Raw genomic sequence first — 16,201 nt, 5'->3', positions numbered from 1 at the left:
ACGGAAAGTTACCATCACCCCGGAAAGTTCCCTCATGGCTCTTTCTAGTCAGTCTCCATACCCAGACTCCATTATTCTGATTTTCTGCACCTCAGTCCAGGCATCTACTGATCTGCATTCTGTCCCTATGGTTTTGCCTTTTCTCAAAATTTCAAATAAATGGAAGGTGCAATGTGGTAGGCTGAATAATGACCTCCCAAAATGTTTATGTGCTGATCTCTGGAACCTGTGAATATGTTATTTTACATGGGGTAAAAGGGACTTTGCATACATGAATAAATTGAGGATACTGAGATGGGGAGATCATCCTGGGTTATCTGGGTGGGCCCCATATAAGGGTCCTTTTAAGAGGGATGCAGGAGGGGGAGAGTCAGAGAAGGCAATGTGATGATGGAATCTGAGAAAGAACTTGGAAGATGTAATGCTGCTGGCTTTGGAGATGAAGGAAAAGACCATATGCCAAGGAATGCAGGAAAAGCTGGAAAAGTTAAGGAAACAGATTCTCCTCTGGAGTTCCCAGAGGGAAGTTGACACCTTGATTTTAGTCTCATAAGATTTGTTTCAGATTTTTGACCTCCAAAACTGTAAGATAATAAATTTGTGTTGTTTTAAGCCACTAAGTTTGTAACTTGTTACTGCAGCAATAGGAAACAGATACATAAAATATACAGTTTTTTCTGTGTGGTCTCTCGCACTGAGTATTATGTTTTTAAAGTCATCCATGTCATTGTATCTGTCAGTAATTTGTTCCTTTTCATGAATAGTATCTCACTGTATGGATATATGACATTTTGTTTATCCTTTTGCCAACTGATGGACATTTGGATTGTTTCTACTTTTTGCTTATTATGAATACTGCTGTGTACATTTGTGTACACATCTTTGTGTGGACATGTTTTAATTTTTCTTGGGTAGATACCTAGGAGTGAAAGTGTTTGGATGTATGGTCAGTTTATGTTTATCTTTTTAAGAAATTGTCAAAATGTTTTCTAAAGTAGCTATGCCATTTTATGTTCCCACTAGGAATGGATGAAGGTTCCGGTCTTCCACATCCTCATCAACACTTGGTATCGCCAGCCTTTTTAATTATAGCCATTCAAGGGGGTGTATAGTGGTATTGTGGGTTAATACACAATACCACTTGTAAGAGTTTTAAAAAACATATTTTGGAATCTAGTCCTTTATTAGATGATTTGCAAATATTTTTCCACCCTGTGGCTTGTCTTTTATTTTTCTTAATGGCATCTTTCGAAGAGGAAAAATTTATCAATTTTTTTATTTCATGGATTCGGCTTTTGGTGTCGTATCTTGGAAATGTTTTCTTAACCTAAGGTCCTTCCCCAAATAATACCTCTTATGTTTCTTCTAGTAGTTTTTTTTTTTTTTTTTTTATGGAGACAGGGTCTCACTCTGTGACCTAGAGTGCAGTAGCATCATCACAGCTCACTTAATTTCCTGGCAAGGAGTTGTGACAACACATGAATTGTTGCCAACTGGGGAAGCTCATTCAGAGGTGTAGCACCTGTGGTTTTATTGGGAACTTACACATCCTTTCTATGGCTGCTGTAACAGGTGACACAAACCGGATGGCTTAAAACAACAGAAATTTATTCTCTGACAGTCTAGGAAGCTAGAAGTCCAAAATCAAGGTGTGAGCAGAGCTGGTTCCTTCTGGAGGCTCTGAGTGAGAATCTGTTCTGTGCCTGTCTCATAACTTTTGGTGGCTACCGGCAATCCTTAGTATTTCCTGGCTTGGCATGACTCCTGTCTCTGCTTCTGTCTTCACATCAACTTCTCTCTGTCTTCTCCCCTTCTCGTAAGGACATTTGCCATTGAGTTTAGAGCCCACCGTGATCCCAGGTTATCTCATCTCAAAATCCTTAATTTACACCCATTTGCAAATCCCGCTCTGGCACCACGAACTCCGGAGGCAGCCGTAACCAGACACACAGATGAAACCGAGCGACTGCTCCCCACATAGCCAGTATCAGGCGCCTGGTGGAGGATGTGGAAAATAAAATCAGAAGTGCGCTGGATGAGATCGACTCTGGAAAACAAAGGACGCTGTAAGCGGGCCAAGGTCTGTGCAGACTTTTGCAGACAAAGCAAGAAGCTCCGGAGAACGACATGGTGGAGGCTTTGAAGAGAAAGCAGCTGTGTTAAACCTCTGCTTCACGCTAACTGAACACGCCGTGCACTCTAGATTCCTTTCTGAGAAAACTCGTTTTCTAGGCCTGGCGCAGTGGCTCACACCTGTAATCCCAGCACTCTGGGAGGCCGAGGCGGGTGGATCGCTCGAGGTCAGGAGTTCAAGACCGGCCTTAGCGAGACCCCATCTCTACTAAAAATAGAAAGAAATTATCTGGCCAACTAAAATATATATAGAAAAAAAAGTTAGCCGGGCATGGTGGCACATGCCTGTAGTCCCAGCTACTCGGGAGGCTGAGGCAGTAGGATCACTTCAGCTCAGGAGTCTGAGGTTGCTGTGAGCTAGGCTAGGCAAAAAAAAAAAAAGAAAACTCGTTTTCTGCTCCCTCTCCCTTGTCCCTTCCCTCCCCAACAGGTCACATAACAACTTGCATCATCGACCGCACAGTACCATCTCTCCCTGAGAATAAAGCCCAATAAACACCCTTCTCCGGCTCCGTGGCCTGTTTCCCACCGCATTTTGCTATTGAAACTCTCGATATTTCTATAAAGACCATTGGTTTTTGTTCACCTGGACCCTCTGCCATCTCCTACCCCACCATTTATAAGCATAATATATACTGTCAGACTCCGTTTCCTGCCCACCTGTTACATTGGTATAAAAAATGTATAACAAAATTTTATGAAATAATTGTATGTGAAGGAAGAAAAACTGGAAATCTGATTCGATGTGTGTTTGGGAGTTGCAGCACGTGGGGGGGACAGGGGACAACTCTGGGAGAGAGGTGGTCCTCAGCGTGTCCTTTGCAGACTTGCCCCTGTCCCACAGAGACCCTGGTGTGGGGGTTGAGGTGGGGGAGCTGCCGACTGTTGTGCTCTTCTGGCCAGGTGCTCTTCTGTCAATTTTTATGGAATGCAAAAGGAGGTTTTGTTTTACTTATTTTTTTTTTTTGTAAAGCTTAAAAAAATCTACATAGCCAGCTTTGCACAGTGACAGTATCATAGCCAATGAGTTTTATCTGAGGTGGGATTATTGCTAATTGAAAATTTTTCCTGGCTGGGCGTCGTGGCTCACACCTGTAATCCTAGCACTCTGGGAGGCCGAGGCAGGCAGATCATTTGAGCTCAGGAGTTCATGACCAGCCTGAACAAGAGTGAGACCCCGTCTCTACCAAAAAAAATAGAAAGAAATTATCTGGACAACTAAAAATATATAGAAAAAATTAGCCAGGCATGGTGGCACATGCCTGTAGTCCCAGCTACTCGGGAGGCTGAGGCAGAAGGATTGCTTGAGCCCAGGAGTTTGAAGTTGCTGTGAGCTAGGCTGACGCCACGGGGCTCACTCTAGTCCAGGCAACGGAGTGAGACTCTGTCTCAAAAAAAAATAAAATAAAATAAAATAAAACTGTTGTTTACATATTGTATCCTGTAACCTTGTTAAACTATCTTATTAGTTCCAGATTTTTTGTGTAGATTCCTTAGGATTTCCTATATAAATAATCATGTCATCTATGAATAAAGACTATTTTGCTTCTTCTTTTCTAATCTGTGTGCCTTTACTTTCTTCTTGCCTTACTGCACCAGCTAGAATCTTTAGTATAACATAGAATTAAAGTGGTGGAAGCAGACATCCTTGCCTTGTTTCCAATATTAGTGAAAAAGTGTTAAAGAGCCATACGTATCAACTGTGTCTTGTGACCAGAAATAAGAACTACAGTAGCTTTGTATGCTTTCTCTTGTTATATTAGGTATTAGCATATACTAACCATTTTCTTCTCTTTCTTTTCCATTTATGAAAATATACAAGTTGTTAGAGGTTAACTTCACTATTTAGCCTTAACATTATGGACTATTCAGTGGGAGAGTGACAAAATTTGAGGAGTAATCAATATAGCTAGCAATAGATATGACTATTGGGAGTGTGCATATTCTCATTCTGGGGAAAAAGTGAGTATTGTCTTCACCTGGAATAAGGATAGCTGTACCTTGTTAGGTGAAAATATAGCATTTTTTTATGTGGAAGTTCAAATATGTATGAAAGGATGCATAAAGAAGCTGACTATCCAAAAGGTTGGACTGTGCCAATTTGCTCCAAATCCACTATTCATGCTTGGAATCCATTTTCCGTCTCCTGCTCTGACGTGACCAGGGACCTGGATCCTATAAATAAGCATTTGCATTTTGCAGTTGGCACAAAGTTAAGCTTTGCCAGTAGAGAGTGCTGGAGAGTGACTGCAGGAGGAAGGAACTTTCTGGTTTCCGTGCGCATTCTTTCTCTTGCTTCTGTTGTAGGGCTGCCAGCGGCAGGTGTCGGGGACATGCAGTTGTACTTGTCCTCCCAAGTTTTGGTGCCACCCCTGTGGATAGCTTCCCATTGAGTTTCAGTGGCAACCCCATGGGTGGATTTCCAGCCAGTCACTTAGGCACCTTGGCAGTAGGTTTTCTGGCCTTTGTCCACGTGCACTTGGAGAGGTGTATTCCTGCCCACCAGCCTCTGCTTGGCGATTAAGCATCAGCTCTATCCCAGGACAACCCAGGAAATGTCTCTGCTGTGTCGTTTGGGCTGCCACACTTCTCTACCAAGGAATGAACTCCCACCTTGGGGAGGGGACCCCTTTCCAACTTTTGCCCCTTCTTGAATATACAGTTATCTTCATTCCTTGTAATTATTACAATCTCCTGTTATTGATAATATATTTACAAGAAACTTTACCTGTTGAAATCATCGTGTGGTTTCTGTCCCCTTAGTGGGCTGTGGTTACTGATACAATTGTGGAGGAGGAAAAAAACCCAAGCAGGGAAGAGGACTATGAAGCATGGGTGTATGCAGGCTTGAGATTCGAAACAGGGTGGCCAGGGAAGCCCTCACTGGAGAAACAATGGATCTAGGAGGCAAGCACAGCGACAGCTAAGGGGCAAGCACAGCGACAGCTAAGGGAAAGGCATCCAGGAACGCGGGGCAATCTGAGCAGGCGGCCTGTGGCAGGAGGCTGTCATCATCCTAGCCAACGAACAGGGAATAGGGAGATGAGATAGGATCCTGTGGGCAACAGCAAGAACTTTGGCTTCCACCCCGTGAGACAGGAGTCCCTGCCGGGTCCGAGGGGCTGTGATCTGACCTGTTTTAACCGGATCTCTGGGTGCTCTGCTGATCACAGCACGCCGAGCCGCGGCAAGTACCCTCGGACAGAAGTGGGGAGCCGCCTCCGTGAGTCAGGCGAGAGGTGCTGGCCGTGGAGAGCCGGCTGCACATCCAAGCGGAGGGGCAGGTTTGCCGAGGGATGCAGCGTGGGTGTGACAGGCTCCCGCTGGCCGCGCGCGCGGCCTGAGCACAGGGAGGGAGCCGAGCGCAGGCAGAGGGTAGCCGGGTTCCGGCACCTGCTGCACCTGGAGCGGCGCCCCGCTTCGCAGGCTGCAGGACAGCCCAGACGCGGGGCCTCTCCTCTCGGGTGTGAGGCTGGTGCTTTTCTCCCCAACTTCCGGAAGTTCACGCGCTGAACTTGCCAGAAAGCTGACCTGTGGGATACTGGGGTAGCGCGGCCCGCGGCGATGGCTCCCGCAGACGTTCGGCCGCACCGCCGGCCGCCGGGTGCGCAGGGCCGGGCCGGGCCGGAACCTTCTCCCGGGGCGCCCTCCGCCGCCGGGGCTCGCCCAGCCCCCGGGAGGAGCGCTCGGCGGACGGACCCGCTCTCGCAGCGCCGAGGCCGCGGCTGGTGACCGGCAGGGTGTCGCGATATTCCTCAAGTGTTCAGTTTTCCCCAAAACCTTCCCACGGCTCACGCTCACGCCTGAAACAGTGTTTTAGGGTTAGTACGAACAATTCCGACGCGCGCTAAACACGCACGTGTCCAAGCGGAAACGCCGCGCCGGGAGGCCTGGCAGGGAGGCCGGCCGGGTCCCGCACGCCCGCGTCCCGCACGCCCGGGGCCTCCACAGGAAGCCCCGCCTCCCGCACGGCCCGCCTCCGGGTGGTTCCCGGGCGACGTTGCCTTGGAAACGTATCGTCACACAACAAAAGTGAACCCTGCTGGCGTGAAAGTTAGCCAGTGCCGCAGAGGGAACGGGGGAAACACGCACCCCTAGCCGCCACGCTCCACGGCCGCCGACAGCCCGCGCTGCCGACCCCGCAGCCCGCAGCCCGCGCCTCCCGCAGCGCCGCGGGGCCGCCCCGCCCCGGCCCCGCCCCGGCCGCGGCGTGCGCGCCCTACGCGGAGACCCCGCCCCCGACCGCGCGCGTCCCCGCGACGCCTCCGCCGCCATTTTGGAGCGATCCGAGCGCCGCCCGCGGCCCCGAGCTGGTCCCGAGCCGCCGGCCGGCTGCGCCCGTGTCTGTAGGCGCCGCGCCCGGGCCGGGCCCATGTGCGTGCGGCCCTCTCGAGGCCGCCCGGGCTTCGCCACCACCAGCGCCCTGGCCTCCACGTGGGCCTCCACCTGGGCCTCCAAGGAGCCGCCGCGACGCCCGGCCCGCGGGGCAGGTAAGTGCGACCGCCCGCCGGGCCGTCAGTCGGTGACCCCCCGTCAGTCAGTGCCCCGTCGGTCAGTCAGTCAGTGACCCCGTCAGTCAGTGCCCCGTCGGTCAGTCAGTGACCCCGTCAGTCAGTGCCCCGTCGGTCAGTCAGTGACCCCGTCAGTCATTGCCCCGTCAATCAGTCAGTGACCCCGTCAGTCAGTGCCCCGTCAGTCAGTGCCCCGTCGGTCAGTCAGTGACCCCGTCAGTCAGTGCCCCGTCGGTCAGTCAGTGACCCCGTCAGTCATTGCCCCGTCAATCAGTCAGTGACCCCGTCAGTCAGTGCCCCGTCAGTCAGTGCCCCGTCAGTCAGTGCCCCGTCGGTCAGTCAGTGACCCCGTCAGTCATTGCCCCGTCGGTCAGTCAGTGCCCCGTCGGTCAGTCAGTGACCCCGTCAGTCAGTGCCCCGTCGGTCAGTCAGTGACCCCGTCGGTCAGTCAGTGACCCTGTCAGTCAGTGCCCCGTCGGTCAGTCAGTCAGTGACCCCGTCAGTCAGTGCCCCGTCGGTCAGTCAGTCAGTGACCCCGTCAGTCAGTGCCCCGTCGGTCAGTCAGTCAGTGACCCCGTCAGTCAGTGCCCCGTCGGTCAGTCAGTGACCCCGTCAGTCAGTGCCCTGTCGGTCAGTCAGTGACCCCGTCAGTCAGTGCCCCGTCGGTCAGTCAGTCAGTGACCCCGTCAGTCAGTGCCCCGTCGGTCAGTCAGTCAGTGACCCCGTCAGTCAGTGCCCCGTCGGTCAGTCAGTGACCCCGTCGGTCAGTCAGTGACCCCGTCGGTCGGTCAGTGACCCCGTCAGTCAGTGCCCCGTCGGTCAGTCAGTGACCCCGTCAGTCAGTGCCCCGTCGGTCAGTGACCCCGTCAGTCAGTGCCCCGTTGGTCAGTCAGTGACCCCGTCAGTCAGTGCCCCGTCGGTCAGTCAGTCAGTGACCCCGTCAGTCAGTGCCCCGTCGGTCAGTCAGTGACCCCGTCAGTCAGTGCCCCGTCGGTCAGTCAGTGACCCCGTCAGTCATTGCCCTGTCAATCAGTCAGTGACCCCGTCAGTCAGTGCCCCGTCGGTCAGTCAGTCAGTGACCCCGTCAGTCAGTGCCCCGTCGGTCAGTCAGTGACCCCGTCGGTCGGTCAGTGACCCCGTCAGTCAGTGCCCCGTCGGTCAGTCAGTCAGTGACCCCGTCAGTCAGTGCCCTGTCGGTCAGTGACCCTGTCAGTCAGTGCCCCGTCGGTCAGTGACCCCGTCAGTCAGTGCCCCGTTGGTCAGTCAGTGACCCTGTCAGTCAGTGCCCCGTCGGTCAGTCAGTCAGTGACCCCGTCAGTCAGTGCCCCGTCGGTCAGTCAGTGACCCCGTCAGTCAGTGCCCCGTCGGTCAGTGACCCCGTCAGTCATTGCCCCGTCAGTCAGTGCCCTGTCAATCAGTCAGTGACCCCCTCAGTCAGTGCCCTGTCGGTCAGTCAGTGACCCCATCAGTCAGTGCCTTGTCAGTCAATCAGTGACCTCGTCAGTCAGTGCCCTGTCAATCAGTCAGTGACCCCATCAGTCAGTGCCCTGTCAGTCAGTGACCCCGTCAGTCAGTGCCCCGTCGGTCAGTGACCCTGTCAGTCAGTGCCCCGTCAGTTAGTCAGTGCCCCCCCTCGGTCAGTCAGTTAGTGACCCCCCTTGGTCAGTCAGTCAGTGACCCCCGTCAGTCACTGCCCTGCCAATCAGTCAGTGACCCCATCAGTCAGTGCCCCTTCAGTCGGTCAGTGACACCCCTCCCGCCCGTCAGTCAGTGCCTCCATCGGTCAGTGCCTCCATCAGTCAGTGCCCTGTCAGTCAGTGCCCTGTCAAGCAGTCAGTGACCCCGTCAGTCAGTGCCCCCGTTGGTCAGTGACCCCCCGTCAGTCAATGACCCCCCCATCTGTCAGTGCCCCCCTCAGTCAGTAGGTCAGTGCCCCGTGGGTCAGTCAGTCAGTCACCCCATCAGTCAGTGCCCCCTCATTCAGTGAAGTCAGTCATTACCCTGTCAGTCAGTGACCCAATTAGTCAGTGTCTCGTCAGTGAGTACCCCATCAGTGACCTCATCAGCCAGTGACCGCATCAGTCGGTCAGTACCTTCTGTCAGTCAGTGCCCCTGTTGGTCACTGCCTCGTCAATCCCCCCATCAGTCATTGCCCCCCATAGGACCCCCATCGGTCAGTGTGCTCTTATCAGTGTCCCCCCCAGCAGTGCCCCCTCCATCTGTCAGTCCCCTTTCTCAGTGCCTCTGCCAGTTAGTGCTCCCCATCAGTGACCACTCAGCAGTCAGTGTCCCCTTGTTAGTCAGTGCCCCCTCTCTGTCAGTGCCCCCCAAGTCATTCAGTGTCCTTTCCCCTGTCGGTCAGATCCCCCTCTCTCCAGTTCGTGCTCCCGTCACTCCACCCCAGTCAGTCAGTCCTACCCCACCCATCTTGCCCCTTCATCAGTCTATGCCCCCTCATGCCAGTCAGTGCCCCTGCTACCAGTGCCCTCCCCATCCTGGCAAGGTCCCCCAAGTCAGTGCCCCTTCCCCCTGTGATGCACCCTTCCAGTGCCTTCTCTGTCAGTCGCAGCTGTCATTGCCCACCTGTGCCCGTAGTCCTGTAGTGCCCTCCTTGTCAGTGACCCCCACTGCCAGTGAGCTCCCCTCCCTGCCTGTCAGGCTCCCTCCTCTCTCTGCGTGCAGTGTTGCTGTGCCCCACCCTTGCCTGGGAAGGTGCCGCCTGTCCCCTGCTACTGCTCCCGCCTTAGTGCTACCTCCCCCCCCCCGTCTGTCAGGGACCCTTCCCGGTAGTCCCCTGCCCTGCTGTTAGTGACCCCACCTGTCAGTGTCCCCCCACTATTTTTCTCCTGCCTGTCAGTGTGACACATTCCCCTCTCAGTGGCCCCTGTCATCACGCCTCTTGTCCAATCACTGAATCCTCTTTCTGTTACCTCCCCCTCTTTGCATCACCACTCCTCTTTCCTGTCACACCCCCCCCCATTATGGCTTCAGATGTCATCAGTCACCTACCCCATTCTGTCACCTTCCCTGGCCTGTCACCATAACCCTCCCTGCTCCATGCCTTCCTCCATCCCATCCCATTTCTTTCTTCATCCCTGTCACCTTCCTCCATGCACCTTACTGGGCCCCCTTTGTGAGTTCCCTCACCTGCTACTTTGTGCCCTTGCAGCCTACCTACCTGTATTATCCATTCATTTGTTACTGATTGCTCCCAGTTTGCTACTGATCCCCTGCCCTGTCACCACACCAGCTCCTCCAAGTCTGGCACTTCCACTTAGTCCCTGTGTGTTACTGCAAATTACCCTCCCATTTTGTCACTGTGCCCACCCATCTTGTTCCTATGCTCTTTTCCAACCTGTTACTCTTGTATTTATTTATTTATTTATTTGAGGCAGGGTCTCACTCTGTTGCCCAGACTAGAGTGCAGTGGCGTGATCATAGCTCACTGCAGCCTCCAACTCCTGGGCTCAAGGGCTCCTCCTGCCTCAGCCTCCCAAGTAGCTGGGACTGCAGACATGCACCACCATGCCTGGCCACCTCCCCCCCTTCACACACCTCCCCTCCATCACCTCCCCCACGGCCTCTCCCTGCCATCACTGACACCCTTAGCTGTTCACCTCTTCTTTATGTCCCTTTCTATCTTGTTTCTCTTCCCATTTGACTTTTCTAACTCTCATGTCAGTTAAGCTCTGGAATGTGAGAAGAAGCTAGCTATGAGAAGAGTCAGAGCTCAGAGTCTTCCAGGCTGAGAGGACAGTACATGGAGGTGGGAAAGGGCTCAGTATCCTCCAGGAATCAAGACTGATGTGGCTAGGGTAAGGGGGAGATAGGAGCTTGGGTTGGAGAGTTGGTCTTCCAATAATGCTGTCCCTTGAAGGTGTAGGTGAGGAGTTGGGCCTTGAGTCTGGGTTGTAGGGGAAACCTGGGCTGGAGATTGAGTTGGGGAGTGCCATGATCTTATGGACATTGGCATATGGATAGGAGGGAAGTGAGGTGAAAAGTTGGGAAGTGGGTGTAGTCGTTACAGTGGTTTAGACTTTGGTGGTTGACTTAGGGAGATATTTTGGAGGTAGAGCTGTTGGGACTTGCTGATAGATTAGAAGAGGCGTATGAGGGAATGAGAGGACTCAGGGTGACTTCTAGGCTTCCTGATGGAACAAATGGGTGGACAGTGGCACTCTTTACTGAAATGGGAAAGCTGGATTGGGTTGGTGGCAGGGGTGGGGGAGTTATTGTAGTGTGGAGGTAGAAAGCAAGTAGTGGGAGTCTGAGAAGTCCAAGGGGTGTTAGGGAGAAGGTATCTTGCAGAAGAATCTTAAGCCCAAAGGAGAGGTCAGTCTGCAAGTATGCAACTATCAGTATGGGGATAATGTGTAAAGCCTCGGGAACAGCTGTTTATTTAAAACACACACACAGCAGAATCTATTGAGCATTTATTATGTGCTATTGTGTTGAATGCTTTGTATGAATTACTTCATTTAATCCTCATAATAACCCTAGGGTATAGGTAATATAGACATACCTTGGAGATATTACAGGTTTGATTCCAGACCGCTGCAATAAAACATAATAAAGTGAGTCACATGAAGTTTTTAGTTTCCCAGGGCATATAAAAGTTATGTTTACACTAAACTGTAGTTTATTAAGTGTACAGTAGCATTATGTCTAGAAAAATAATGTATATACCTTAATTAAAATACTTCATTGATGCTGGGCACAGCGGCTCATACCTATAATCTCAACACTTTGGGAGGCCAAAGCAGGAGGATTGGTTAAGGCCGGGAATTTGAGACCAGCCTGGGCAACATAGCAAGACTCCATTTCTAAAAAAATTTAAAAAAAATTACCTGAGTGTGGTGGCACATGCCTGTAGGCCTAGGTACTTGGGAGGCTGAGGTGGGAGGATTGCTTGAGCCCAGGTGTTCCAAGCTACAGTAAGCTATGATCATGCCACTGTGCTCTACAGCCTGGGTGACAGAGCAAGTCTCTGTCTCTAAAAAACAAACAACCCCCCCCCCCCAAAACTTCATTGCTGAAAAATGCCAATGATCATCTGAGCCTTCAGTGAGTCATAATCTTTTTGTTAGTGGATAGTCTTGCCTTGATATTGATGTCTGCTGACTGATCAGGGTGGTGGTTGATGAATATGGGTGTGACTGTGGCAATTTCTTATAATAAGACAATAATGAAGTTTGTCACATTGATTCACTCTTCCTTTAATGAAAGATTTCTTTCTGTAATTTTTGTGATGCTGTGGGTAAACAGTAAAATGCTTTCAAAATTGGAGTTAATCCTCTCAAACCCTGCCACTGCATTATCAACTAAGTTTATGGAATAGTCTGAATCCTTTCTTGTCATTTCAGTAATGTTCACAGCATCTTCACTAGGAATATACTCCATCTCAAGAAATTACTTTCTTTGCTTATTCATAAGAGGCAATTTCTCATCCATTCAAGTTTTATCTTGAGATTGTAACAATTCAATCATACCTTTAGGCTCCACTTGTAATTCTAGTTCTCTTACTGTTTTCACCACACATGCAGTGACTTCTTCCACTAAATTTTTTTTTTTTTTTGAGACAGAGTCTTGCTATGTTGCCCTGGCGAGAGTGCAGTGGCATCATCATAGCTCACTGCTACCCTGAACTCCTGCATAATCCTCTTGGCTCAGCCTCCCGAGTAGCTAGGACTACAGGCGTGCGCCATGATGCCTGGCTAATTTTTCTATTTTTAGTAGAGACGGGGGTCTCACTTTTGCTCAGGCTGGTCTTGAATTCCTGAGTTCAAGCGATCCTCCAGCCTTAGCCTCCCAGAGTCCTAGGATTACAGGCATGAGCTACCATGCCTGGCCTCCACAAAATTCTTGAATTCCTCAAAGTCATCCATGAGGGTTGAAATCAGTTTCTTCCAAACTCCTGTTAATTTGAGATTTTAACCTCCTCCCATGAATCCATGAGTGTTCTTAATGGCATCCAGCATGGTGAATCCTTTCCAGAAGGTTTTCAGTTGACTGCCCAGATCCATAGGAGTCACTATCTATGGCAGCCATATCTTTACGAAATACGTTTGTTAAATAACAAGACTTGAAAGTTGAAATTACTCCTTGATCCATGGACAACAGAATGGTTGTTGTGTTAGCAGGCATGAAAATATCCCTAATCTCCTTGTATGTCTCCATCAGAGCTCTTGGGTGACCAGGTACATTGTAAGGGAGCAGTAATATTTTGAAAGGAATCTTTTTTCTGAGCAGTAGGTCTCAACAGGGAGTTTAAAATAGTAAAACAGGCCAGGTGTGGTGGCCTATTATGATGCCACTGCACTCTAGCCGAGCTGACATAGCGAGACCCTGTCTCCAAAAAAATTCGATAAAACATGCTGTGAACAGATGTATTGTCATCTAGGTTTTGTTCTTTAAGGGCCCTAAGATTTTTGAAGTGGTAAATGAACATTAGCTTCAACTTAAAGTCACCAGGTGCATTAGCCTCTAACAATAGAATTGGCTTGTCCTTTGAAGCCAGGCATTGACTTCTCTTCTCTAGCTGTAAAAGTCCTAGATGGCATCTTCTTCCAATATAAGACTGTTTTCCTACATTGAAAATCTGTTGTTTAACGTAGCCACCTTCATCAGTGATCTTAGCCAGATCTTCTGGATAATTTGCTGCAGCTTCTACATCAGCACTGGTTGCTTCACCTCACACTTTTATGTTGTGGAGATGGCTTCTTTCCTTCATATCAGCAATAAGGCTGTTTTGCTTTCCTATCATTGGTGTGTTTAGTGGAGTAGCACTTTTAATTTCCTTCAAGCATTTTTCCTTTGCATTCACAACTTGGCTCTTTGGTGCAAGAGGCCTAGCTTTCAGCCTGTCTCAGTTTTTGACATGCCTTCCTTACTAAGCTTAATCATTTCTAGCTTTTGATTTAAAGTGAGAGATGTGCAACTTTTCCTTTCACTTGAACACTTGCAGGCCATTGTATGCTTATTAATGCCTAATTTCAATACTGTTGTATCTCAAGGAATAGGGAGGCCAGAGGAGAGGGAGAGAGATTGGGGAATGGCTGGTCAGTGAAACAGTCAGAACATACACAGCATTTATCTATTAAGTTGTCTTGTATGGGTGTGGTTTCTGGTTCCCAAAACAATTACGATAGTAACCTCAAAGATCACTAATGACAGGTCACCATAACAGATATAATAATGATGAAAAAGTTTGAAAGACTGAGAATTGCCAAAATGTGACACAGAGACTTGAAGCGAGCACATGTTGTTGGAAAAGTGGCGCTGATAGACTTGCTCCATGCGTGGTTGCTACAGACCTTCAATTTGTAAAAAACTTAATATCTGTGAAGCACAATAAAGTGAGGTACGCCTGTATTATTTTCCTGTTTCACAGATTGATGTATACAACAAATAGGTGATAGAGTCAGGATTTGTACCTCAGGTAGTTTGACTCTAAACCTTTCCTTTTTTGGTTAAAAGATTAAAAGACTAACTTTTAAACTATTTTATTGTTTTGATTTTTGAATAATAATGATAGCTGATTATGTACCAGGCATTGGGGTGTGTGTGTGTGTGTGTGTGTCTTCCAGTAAAGCTGGAAGAAGCCCACATATTTTTTAATGTATGTTACTGCAACCTCAAGCTCCTGGGCTCAAGTGATCGTGCCTCAATCTCCCAAGTAGGTGGGACTGTAGGCCTGAACCACCATGCCTGGTTAATTTTTCTGGTTTTTTTTTTTTTAGAGACAGGATCTTGCTTAGGCTGGTCTTGAACTCCTGGCCTCAAGTGATCATGCCAGCTTGGCCCCCTGAAGTGCTAGGGTTACAGGAGTGAGCCATCACTCCTGGCCCTGCCTATACGATTTCATTTAATCTTTATAACAAGTTAATGATGTAGTGACTCTTAATGTCCCTGTTAATATTCATACGAGAACACCAAGGCACAAACAAATTAAGTAATGTATCCAAGGTCACAGTAAGGAGAGCCAGGACTCAACCCAGGTGGTCAGACTCCAGAGCCTGTGCTTTTCAGAGCTGTCTCCTGTGCATGCACATAGTAATCTGAGTTAACAGTAAAATGTAAACGGTACCAAAGTGTGTATTGTGAAGTCAGTCTCACTCTCACCCTGTCCCTCAGCTACCCTTTTCCTCTTCCCAGGCAACTAGTGTTTCTGTTTTCTTTTGTGTCCTTCTAAAGATAGTTTATTAACAGATAGTGGTATGTATGTGTGTGTGTGTGTGTGTGAGAGAGAGAGAGAGAGAGAGAGAGAGAGAGAGAGAGAGAGAGAGAGGCTTATGGCATACTCCACACGTTCTTCAATATCTTTATTTATTTTATTTATTTTTTTAAAGGATTTTATCTTTATTTTTTTATTTGTATAGAATTATGGGGTGCAAGTTCAATTTTCTTACATGCATAGATTGTGTTGTGCTCAAGTCAGGGCTTTAGGGTATGTGTCACCCAAATAACATACATTGTACTCATTAAGTAATTTCTCAGCATTCATCCTGCTCCCACATCTTGCTTTATTTTAATTGATGGTCATACAGGTTGAATACCCCTTACCCAAAATGCTTGGGACCAGAAGTGTTTTTGGATTTTGGAATATTTGCATTATACTTAGCAGTTGAGCATCCCAAATACAAAATCTTAAATGCTTCAATGAACATTTCCTTTGAGTGTCATGTGAAGTGCAACAAGTTTCAGACTTTGGAGCATTTTGGATTTTTGGAGTAGAGTTGCTCAGCCTGTATTGTAAATAATGTATCATACACAGCAAGCAGCCCTCTTCTTTTTTTCTTTTTTCTTTTTTTGTTAGGAGCATCCCTCTTCTTTTTAAAAAAATTTTTTTTAAATTTTTATTTATGTTTTAATTGACATGTAATAATTATACGTATTTGTAGGGTACATAGTGATGTTTTGATACATATAATGTATTGTTCTTTTGTTTTTAACATGGAATGTGTAGTCTTTTTATTTTTTTTTAAATATTCCTCTTAAAAATTATTGAAGTATATCTTACACCCAGTGAAATGTATAGACCTTAACTCTATAAATTTGGTGAATTTTAACAAATATATGCACCAATGTGTCTATCACTGTTGTCAAGATATAGAACATTTGCATCACCCCTGAAAGTTTCCTTGTGTCCCTTTGTCCCTTTTTAGTCATTACAACCACCCCCCAAAATCTGGCAGCCAGTTCTGATTTCTATCACTACAGATTAATTTTGCAGGTTGTTGAACTTCATATAAATGGAATCATAAAGTATATGGTCTTTTGTGTCTATTTGCAGATAAAGATAATTTTACTTTTCCTTTCTAATTGTTATGTCTTTTACTTTTTTGCTTTAGTGCATTGGCTAGAATCCCTAATACAATGTTGAATAGAAGTTATAATAGTGGGCATTCAGTGGTTGAGAAAGTTGCTTTCTATTCCTATTTTGTGGAGTGTTTTTATCATGAAAGGCTGTTGGATTTTGTCCAGTGCTTTTTCTGCATCTATTAAGATGATCATTTGATTTTTGTCCTTTATTCTATTGATATATAATGTTATGTTAA

The 16,201-nt window shown here is 48.2% G+C and overlaps 1 protein-coding gene across 8 annotated transcripts in view; it reads left to right on the top strand.

Moving 5' to 3' along the window:
* The window catches only part of PPP6R2 (protein phosphatase 6 regulatory subunit 2), a 90,820-nt gene that overhangs the window by 2,313 nt on the left and 72,306 nt on the right, over window positions 1-16,201 (top strand). The window contains exon 1 of one of the 8 annotated variants that reach the window (XM_045555333.1): window positions 6,384-6,623. The exons of 6 other annotated variants lie outside the window; for them this stretch is intronic. The gene's annotated coding sequence lies outside the window, so the exon portion shown is untranslated. Of the gene's footprint in view, window positions 1-6,383; window positions 6,624-16,201 lie in introns of those variants that run through there. One more of the 8 variants, XM_045555338.1, reaches the window with a different exon arrangement.

This window comes from Lemur catta, chromosome 6 (assembly GCF_020740605.2).
Source record: "Lemur catta isolate mLemCat1 chromosome 6, mLemCat1.pri, whole genome shotgun sequence".
Classification (NCBI taxonomy): Eukaryota; Metazoa; Chordata; class Mammalia; order Primates; family Lemuridae; genus Lemur; species Lemur catta.
Note: the sequence above shows the minus strand (reverse complement) of the source record. Positions and strands in the feature narration are given on the sequence as shown.